This window comes from Dermacentor silvarum, chromosome 1 (genome assembly GCF_013339745.2).
Source record: "Dermacentor silvarum isolate Dsil-2018 chromosome 1, BIME_Dsil_1.4, whole genome shotgun sequence".
Taxonomy (NCBI): Eukaryota; Metazoa; Arthropoda; class Arachnida; order Ixodida; family Ixodidae; genus Dermacentor; species Dermacentor silvarum.
The window spans coordinates 79,956,982-79,967,789 of NC_051154.1; positions in this window are offsets into that span (position 1 = coordinate 79,956,982).

Consider the following 10,808-nt stretch of genomic DNA (forward strand, 5'->3'; position numbering starts at 1 on the left):
GTGTGCCGAACCAGCGTCACATGCACTTAACTCTTTGAAGAGGCAGGACGTGTGTCGAGTAAGCTCCTGAAGAACACACTGCAATGCGGTGAACGCAGTTTAAATCATGAATCCGGGACCGCAAAGAGGTGCGACGTAATGCTAACGCATTTCTGTGCCAAGCCGCAGGTGCTAAGCCGCAATGCTCGTTTGCTCAGTTGCTAAGTTTCCTGTCCTTTCGTAGTACTTCCACCCGACAGAAGCGTGTGGATCAGTGATTTCGCACATGCGCTGTTGATCTTCACTTACCCTTAGTCCTCTTCCCGGCCCTCAACCTAGTCCTCCGCCTCTGTAAATGAAGGAACCGTGTCAATAGCTTTCAAATATACTTCTGTTGGATTTCATTTGAAGATGTGAAACAAAGCATGGGAGCTACAAAGCTCACATACATCTATCACGTGGGATGCTAGCGCTAAGCACGTAGGTAATGGTTTTGTTAATGGTGCGTTAAGTTCGACAGTCAGCACATTCTCGTAATTCTAACTGGCGAAATACATCATAGTACATCCTCATCGCACGGTTTCTTTCTGGGATCTTTTACAGGATATTTAGGTATGGAAAGTGAATAACGGAGGTTGCAAAATTTTTTAAGGGGTCCTGAACCACCCCTCGGCTTGGTGAAAAAAAAACATAGGCCGCGGATAGCATACGCTGCTGTGAACATCTCAGCCAAATTTTGCAGTCATCCGTGGCGCGTGGAGCTCGCAAGCCGAGCGTGAGTCATTTTTCTCTCAAACGCTCAATTTTCAACAGAAGCCTGCTCCCCACTCTTTTCTGGACGCTTTATATCGTAATATACCTGATTCTCATACGCGGCTGCTATTGGCGAATAGGTGACATCAATCAAGAAGGATGTTTGGGTCAGTGCGCGTCTTCTTACTGTTACTGTGTACATTTATTGACGAAGTTTAATAAACAGGCTGAAGTAAGCGAAAATCTGCTTTCAAATTTTGACAGTAATTACGTACTTCCGGAAGAAGCTGACTGTCGTCTGCTCACACTCGGCCGCGGCCGCGTGCGTAGGAATTAAACTTTGGCCACTTTGGCCTCCATGCGTATCGGTGTCGTAGCCGGTCGGGTCTCGCTAATTTGGACTAGGCTTGAACGCTCAATTAGCCTCGAACCACGCGAGACTTAAGGTCAGACCACACGCACGCTTGCCAGCGCGCGCTGACTCGTGGCCGCACGTGGTTGGACGCCTTGGCAGACATATATTGATAGCGCTTCAAAATGCGCACGTTGGATGTGGCTACTATCCGTCGGCCAAGCTGGTTAAGGACAAAGCCGGTCCGCACGACGGTCAGACTGCAGCATATGAGCGCGAGCACGCACACAAGCCCTGTCGTGCACAAGGAAAACGCTGCTCATACAACCTACAGTTGTATGTAGCTGCAGTCTGCTACGTAGCGTAGATACCGCGGCCCGCGGCGAGTCCACTGGCTAAGCGCGCTTCGGCTCGCTGAGGACAACCGCGTTTGGCGTACGTTTGGCTTACGTTTGGCGCATCGTAGGCGCCAAAATCGGAAGTAGTGACGTCTTCGTTAACATCCACAATCAAATTTGAGCTACGGCGTTGCGAGCACGCCCTACTCCACCGTAGCTTTCGCAGTGCAAATCATTGAAGAAGGAGGGGAAGTACCACGAAGGTCATGTTTCATTGCCAATAAATCCCTTTCTGCTGAACGAATTGAATTACTTTTTGGGGCAAAGTATTTCTCAAATAGCCTGTTTCAAGTTCAAATGCATTTCTCCACTTGGATAAAAAGTGGTTCAGGGCCTCTTTAAAGCTTAGTCAGTGCGCGTTTCACCACAAAACGTGATATTGCACGCATTAAATTACCTGAAACAGGCCGCTTTGATGATGATGATGATGATGATGATGATGATGATGATGATGATGATGATGATGATGATGATGATGATGATGATGGATAAACTTTATTGTACGAAGAGTGGTTGGTGTGGTTATTCTCGGGTGGAGCCCTCTTGTAGAGCCCCACTGGCCGCGGCGGCTCGCCGGGCCTGGTCCAGGGTAGAGCACTGCACGGGCCGGATTTTTCGGCCCGAGCCCGGCCCAGGCCCGCTTTACAAGGCCCGAGCCCAGCCCGGGCCCATAATACAGAGCCCGAGCCCGGCCCGGGCCCGGGCGTACATGACCGAGACCAGCCCGGGCCCGACCCGGGCCCGTGTTACTGAGCCCGGGCCCGGCCCGGGCCCAGGCGTTCATTACTAAGCTTAGCTAGGGCCCGCGTGTGCATGACCAGGCCCGGCCTGTAAGATAAAAAAAAAATCTTTTTTTTTACTTACAGATTGTACAGTATCTTTCGGCCTCACGTTCTCGAGGTTTAATCAGCTGCAGTGTATAAGCAATAAAAGGCCGAAATCTTTGTTTCTCCCACGGGAACATCAGTAATCCGGCCCATTGCCTGTGGTGCTATTTTTCCGCTGGTGCCCATGCGCTTACCTTGATTTGTACGATATGGTTCTATGATGTCATTTAGTATGCAAATATACAGGGTGTTTCATTTTAGCTGAACGAAATTTTAAAAAATTGCCCGTTGCAGATTGCACAATTATATAATAATCCTTGATCTAAACTACATGATGAGGCGGTCATTACTTCCACGAGAAAGCAGAACGCCTAATTGAAGAATTAACATAATTACGCTAATTAACTTTTTCATTAATTATTTTACGGCACACCTTTCAATTCACGAATTATAGCGGCTGAGTTCGCAGGCGTATCCACTTGGAACGAATTCTCAGGACTGAACCAGTTTCGAGATAATTTTCAAAGTGTCCGACGAAATCAATCAAATCAAATAAATTTATTCTCCAACTTAAATGCTGGACGGTCATTTTGGACTAAAAACTACATACGTAGCTTGACGTGACCCAAAACACCAGGTAAGGCAATAGTACGTCAGCAAACAGTATGCGCACATGTACAATAATTCACATATATTTCCAGCTGTCGCTGAAATTCCTCACGGACGAAATAGCTATGAACGGAAAAACAGAGGATATTTCCGTCACGGCGAGTTAAGAGAATTGGGAAAAGTTTTAACATAATGCATTTTAAACAACACTACAATAGCAATCATCATCATCATCAGCCTATATAAAATATACAATAGCAATACTAGCTATACAAAACAACGCAACACCAGCTATACAACATAGCATGAGACTGAATTTTACAAGATTAACATTTGCTAAGAAAACGAAACAGGATGTACATTATATACTCAGAGCCATACACGAAGGCAGAATAATAATCACATCAGATATGTTAAAAGCTACCAACCTATGGGCTGAGTTCTTTCTTACTGAAATTATCGCCATTTTTATATCTGTTCAAAGTGAATGGTAAGTTATGTATTAACGACTGATGCTTATAGAGTGTTCTGAAGTATGGAATTGACCATATCTCAGGATTTCTTGTGTTCGCATTAATGCGACGATGCTCTAAGGAGGATAATTGTTTTATGTAGTTCCAAGCTAATTCTGACATGGATGGCCTAATGGATGGTCAAAACGCCTAATTGAATATTTAACATAATTACGCTAATTAAGTTTCTAATTATTCATTTTACGGCACATCTTTCAATCTACGAATTATAGCCGCTGAGTTTGCAAGGCGTATCCACTTGGAATGAATTCTCAGGACTGAACCAGTTTCGAGATATTAATTTTCAAAGTGTCCGACGAAATGAATGGGCGTTCCAGTTAACTTTTTGAGTAAAACGCTGTTTTATGCATTGAAGCACTTAAGTAACTGGCCTTAGCGCTAAAATAATGCAATAGTATTGACACTGGTAACAGTGCAATCGCAAAAGTGGTAACATGGAAATGGTTTGAGGAGTGGTTCTTTGTATAATTTATTTTTCCTTACGCGGAAACAATCTTTGTTTTTGTGGCAAATAAAAATAGCGTAGCTTCCACTGCCGGCACAATGCTAAAGACAGCGGAGCTGATAGGCACCTAGCTAGTTCTGGCTTTTGGGCTAGGCTAAGCACTTCCAAGTCATCCCCACCATTCCCCGTAATTCATTTATAATTGATTGATTATCGATTAGCTATTGATTGGCTTTCGATTGTCTATCGCAAGATATTGGTCACGTATTTGGGCTAAGCTAAGCACTACCAAGTCACCCACAGAGTTTTCCGGAATTAATTGGTTATTGTTCGATTATCGACTAGCTATTGATTGAATATCAATTGCCTATAGATGACGGACTAAGTTTAAGTAGTCCCCACCATTCTTAGCTCGACTTATCCACGCTCAGCTTCGCTAGTTCACAGGTGTATGTGCCATTGCCCTTGGACCCTTTCTACAATGCTGCCAGGATCGGCACACTTTTTTTGGATTCAGCAGACACATTGCGCCCGTCTGAAACAGCTCGGCTGTTAAAATGAGAACATCATCTGTTTTACTATTTTATTCGATAAGTTATACAGTCATCCGATAAGATATGCAGTCAAGAGAGCGGTGTGGATCAGAGAACGGGGATAGCCGATATTCTAGTTGACATTAAGAAGAAAAAATGAAGCTGGGCAGGCCATGTACGTAGGATGGATAACCGATGGATCATTAGAGCTACAGAATGGATACGAAGAGAAGGGAAGCACAGTCGAGGACGGCAGAAAACTAGGTGGAGTGATGAAGTGAGAAAATTCGCAGGCGCAAATTGGAATCACCTATTGCAAGACAGGGTTAATGGGAGATCGCAGGGAGAGGCCTTCGTCCTGCAGTGGACATAAATATAGGCTGATGATGATGATGACAGTAATTTTGCACGTGTCACTTCAGCTTGGCACGAATGCATTGAACCATGCAATGCATAACGGTCGCGTGTGCTCGAAGGCCTACTTAGGTCCTTTAATGAGCGGGCCCGAGTCTGGCCCGGGCCCGTGGCTTCAAGCCCGAGTCCGGCCCGGGCCCGCGGCCTCAAGCCCGAGCTCAGCCTGGGCCCGTGGCTTTAAGCCCGGGCCCGGCCCGAACCCACCAAAAAAAAAAAAAAACGCTTCGGACGGCCCGGCCCGGGCCCGTGCAGAGCTCTAGCCAGGGTCGCCACTTGGCTTCCCAGTGCCAGTTCGGAAAGCCGTGCCTCCCAAGACCACGTTCTGAGTGTCTGTGATGAGCTCACCAGCCTGAATACTGCCTCGCTTGGGCGTTCCGTACACTGGTATGTAATGTGTGTCAGTGTGGCTGTGTGGTCGTTGCACCAGGGGCATACACTTGTTGTGTATACCTCTGGAAACATTGCGTGCAACCTTGATATGTGCGGGTAAGTGTTGGTTTGAAGGCGGCGCCAGTCCCTGGCTTGTTGGCTGCTGAACTTGGGATGTGGAGGAGCGTACTTCCGTCTGGTCAGGCGTTGGTCCTCCAAAATTTGCCTGCTCGTGATGGGATCTTCATGGTGGTTTGTGAGGGGCCTCAAAGAGTCTTTTGTGGCTCGGCCAGCAAGTCCGCCAGCTACACAGTCGGCCTCCTCGTTGCCTTCGAGGCCTGTGTGCCCTGGGCACCAGACTACCCTTTCGTCCTCAGTCAGCGTGGGGCCCAGGATATCGGTGACGCACCTGGGAAGTGTGCATCTAAGATATATAACCGACAGGCGGCCTGTGAATCCGTCAGGATATATGCGGAGCGACCTCTTCGTTCTGCTTCTTTGATTGCGAGGGCTATGGCTGCTGCCTCTGCGGTGGCGCTTGATCTGGTGCGTATAGATGCGCAGGCCACCACTTTCCTTTGGTTTGCTACTGCCGTTGCGTATTCTGGCTTTCTGGGGCATTGTGGTGTTGTGGAGTAAAGGCTAGCGTCGGTGTAGTAAGTATCAGGATCTTTCCTTCTCTGGAGGTGTTTTCGTGCTCGCGCTTGCCAGCGCTTTTGGTTGTATAGCGGATGCATGTTCTTGGGGACCGGTTCCACGATGATGCGAGCCCGTAGGTGCATCGGTACGATGACTGTGTCGTCTCCGCAGTATAGGGGGCTGAACGGGTAACCCAGTCTTTGCAATAGTTTTCTGCCCTGGTGTGTGGTGTTGAGTCGTTCTCTTTGTGCGATTAGCGTTGCGGCTGCCAGTTCTTCATATGTGTTATTTATGCCGATCGACATGAGCCTGTCTGTGCTCGTGCAATTCGGAAGTTGGAGTGCAGCTTTGTATGCGATTCTTATGAGCTTGTCGATGTTTTCTATTTCAGTCTTGCGTGTAGCTTGGAAGGGCAGAGCGAAGGTGATTCGGGTGAGGACAAAGGCCTGTACGAGGCGTAATGTCTCGCCTTCTGTCATCCCATCTTTACTTATTGCTATTCTAGCTATGAGGGTTGTAATACTTTTTACGGTGTGTTTGAATTTGTCTATTGCCGTCTTTACGCTGTTATTTTCTTGTATGTGCATGCCCAGGATTCGTGCTACCGGGGTTTTGTTGATGCCTTGTCCGGCAATCGTCAGGTGAAGTGGGGGTGCACGGTTGGACTGGGTGCGCGGTGGTCTAATCTGCAGGTATTCCGATTTGTTTGGGGCGCAGGTCATACCTGCCGCCTGAAGGTAGCTTTGAATCTTGTCTATAGCGTCTTGCAGGACATCTTGCCGTTATCCATAGGAGCCCTTGGTTGCCCATAGTGTAATGTCGTCCGCGTAAAAGGCACAGCCTAGATTCGGTATATCCTCCAGTTGTAGGACTAGCTTCCGGAGCCCGATGTTAAACAGGAATGGGGACAGGATGGAACCCTGGGGCGTGCCTTTCAGTGGAAGGTAGTATGGTGGTGAGTTAGTTCCGGCCATGCCAATCTGTGCCTTGCGATTGCCAAGGAACGTAGAGGCATAATGGAATATGCGTTCACCGCATCCAATGGCTGTGAGGCCGTCTAGTATGGTAGAGTGCGCGATGTTGTCGAAGGCTTTTTCGATGTCGAGGGCAAGGAGTAAGTTGTTGAGGCTACCTGGAGGTGGGTTGAGCACCTCCTCTTTGAGCAATAAGAATATGTCCTGGGCAGACAACCCTCGCCTGAATCCGTACATAGATGTTGGTAGGAGCCCCCGTTCTTCTGTGTATTGTTCGAGGCCAGTGAATATGACTTTTTCAAACATATTGCCCATACAGGATGTTAGTGATATTGGTCGCAGCTGGTCAAGGCTTCTCCGCTTTCCTAGTTTCGGTATGAGTACGATCTGCGCCATTGTCCACTCAGTGGGTAGTTTTCCACCCGGTGTTCATATTTCTTGGTTGAAGTGGTCCGTGATGGCTTGTAATGTGTCAGTGCTAAGGTTTCGTATCATGGCGTTTGTAATACCATCCAATCCGGGTGCTGTATTCCTTTTGAAGCTTTGCGCCGCTGCATACACCTCTGCGAAGGTGATGGGTGCATCCAGCTCGTGGTTGGGTGTTCCTTTGTATTCTTGACTAGTTATTGAATTTCCGTCCCGCTTGCGTTCTCCTGTGTACCGTTGTTTCAGCTCTTGTATTAACTGATCATGGTCCCCTTGAAATTCCCCTGCTAACCATTGGAGTGTAACAATTGGCGCACATTCTGTGACTCCCTAAGAGGCACATTAAGCACGAAAAAGACATGGAACATCCTACGGAGTCTTTTGGAACCCTCAACCACAAGAACCGCTTTGATGAAATGCATCGATCCGATAGCTCGGACGCAGCCAATGGAAGTATACGCTCTACATATGAGAACAATAGCGCAAAAATTTTAAAAGCAGTATATCTTATGGGTGCAATCGAAAGCGCGGTTGCTTAGTGAACAGGGCAGCAGATTAAAGCACTTTGCTGCAGTTTTTAAAATTTCCGGTGCATCACTCAATACATAATTTCAAAACTACGCTTTTTCATGCGTATTATCTCTTGGGCTCGCATTGCGATGTTATTGACTGGCGATAATTTGCAAAAAAAAAACAAAAAAAAACTGGAAACCTTAACGGCGCGCGCATTGCGTAAACGTTCTTTCGCAGCGAGGCTCTGCGCCGACGCTTCTTTGCTCATTTCACTCATCTACTGCGAATCATTTACTGCGGTCGTGGCATTAATACTACACACAAATCCCTTCACGATATGATTAATCGTGATGATTGTGTAACGTCGAATGCCACAAGCACCAAGTATTCGTTAATCAACAAAAGCCGCCGCCTGTTTTCCGTAAGACGAAGAAATGTGACATCTCGAGCCATTTTCCTTCGTGTAAGTGCTATATCGCAGGGAGAGGCATTCTTCCTGCAGTGTACATAAATATAGGCTGCTGCTGCTGCTGCTGATGATGATGATGATAAAGTGCTAGATGTATGTGCACTAGGCAATGAAGGAAGACTATTCTCCTAGAACGGAACGAGAGTTGACGAATGGGCACAGTAGACTGAGGACGTCTTGTAATCTCCTTTAGTGCGAGACTGCAGGTAACGCAGCCTTTAGGGATCTCCGGTATCCTTCTCATACGTTGCTTGAAATTCGGCCGCCCGTAATAAATGTCGGTTAGAATAACGAATATTGGAAATGAATTCGACGACAAAGACTAAAGTGGAAGTTCCTTTGGTTGGGGCAAATATATGAAGTTATGCAGCAGAGTTATGGCAGGCACCTTTCACGCGCACTCGAGATGACGTAATACTCGTAGTATTGCGAACGTGGCGCGAAGTGATGACGCTTATTACGACTCTAGCGGAAAAAAAGCCGGCAGATCTCACGCCCTGTGGGAATCAATGTTATGCGAAGCAGTGTGCGGGGAGCCTACCAAGTTAACGAAACGACCATGGGACCACCGAGGCGTAGGCGGCTGTTTCAGGACCTACATGACACGCATGTCATGTCATGACCTATCGTTTATGTCCGACCACATTTCAGTGGTTAAGTTTTAATCTTTTTTTGCTGAGTCATTCTCATTTTTGACGAGTCATGCTTATAACTATGACTTCTACCATCATCCTTTAGTGTTTCCTTCACTTATTGCCCACGTCTGAACCCATTCCAGGGGCTTCTGAGTGTTGATCACTTTTCGCGGAGTCATTGTCATTTTTTGCTGAGTCATGCTCATGACTATGACTACCACCATCATTCTTTAGTGTTTTCTTCCCTTAGTGCCAACGTCCGAACCCATTCCAGTGGTTGTTGAGTGTTAATCATTTGTGCTTAGTCATTGTCATTCTTGCTGAGTCATGCTCATGACTATCACTTCTCCCATCATCCTTTAGTGTTTCCTTCAATATAGTACCCACGTCCGAACCCATTTCGGTGGTTTTTGAGTGTTAATCTTTTTTCGCTGAGTCATTGCCATTTTTGCTGAGTCATGCTCATTCATCACTATGACTTCTACCATCATCCTTTAGTGTTTCCTTCACTTAGCGCCCACGTCAGAACCCATTCCAGAGGTTTTTCAGTGTTAATCTTTTTTCTCTCAGTCATTGCCATTTTCCCTGAGTCGTGCTCATGACTAAGACTTCTACCATCATCCTTTAGTGTTTATTTCTCTTAGCACCCATGTCCGAACCCATTAAAATTACATACTAAGTTAACGAAACGGCCATTAGAGCACAAAGACGTAGGCAGCTGCTTCATGACCTACATGTCATGACCTATCATTTGTGTTCTTCATACACTCTTGTCATACTATGCCAATTTTGGTACCTGCCAAGTTAACGAAACGACCATGAGAGCACCAAGACGTAGGTGGCTGTTTCATGACCTGCGTGACACACATGACGTGATAATAATGTCATGACCTATCGTTTATGCTCGTCATACACTCTTCTCATACTATGCCAATTTTGGTACCTACCAAGTTAACGAAACGACCATGAGAGCACCAAGACGTAGGTGGCTGTTTCATGACCTGCGTGACACACATGACGTGATAATAATGTCATGACCTATCGTTTATGCTCGTCATACACTCTTCTCATACTATGCCAATTTTGGTACCTACCAAGTTAACGAAACGACCATGAGAGCACCAAGACGTAGGTGGCTGTTTCATGACCTGCGTGACACACATGACGTGATAATAATGTCATGACCTATCGTTTATGCTCGTCATACACTCTTGTCATACTATGCCAATTTTGGTACCTGCCAAGTTAACGAAACGACCATGAGAGCACCAAGACGTAGGTGGCTGTTTCATGACCTGCGTGACACACATGACGTGATAATAATGTCATGACCTATCGTTTATGCTCGTCATACACTCTTCTCATACTATGCCAATTTTGGTACCTACCAAGTTAACGAAACGACCATGAGAGCACCAAGACGTAGGTGGCTGTTTCATGACCTGCGTGACACACATGACGTGATAATAATGTCATGACCTATCGTTTATGCTCGTCATACACTCTTCTCATACTATGCCAATTTTGGTACCTACCAAGTTAACGAAACGACCATGAGAGCACCAAGACGTAGGTGGCTGTTTCATGACCTGCGTGACACACATGACGTGATAATAATGTCATGACCTATCGTTTATGCTCGTCATACACTCTTCTCATACTATGCCAATTTTGGTACATACCAAGTTAACGAAACGACCATGAGAGCACCAAGACGTAGGTGGCTGTTTCATGACCTGCGTGCCACACATGACGTGATAATAATGTCATGACCTATCGGTTATGCTCGTCATACACTCTTTTCATCTATGCCATTTTGGTACCTGCCAAGTTAACGAAACGACCATGAGAGCACCAAGACGTAGGTGGCTGTTTCATGACCTGCGTGCCACACATGACGTGATAATAATGTCATGACCTATCGGTTATGCTCGTCATAC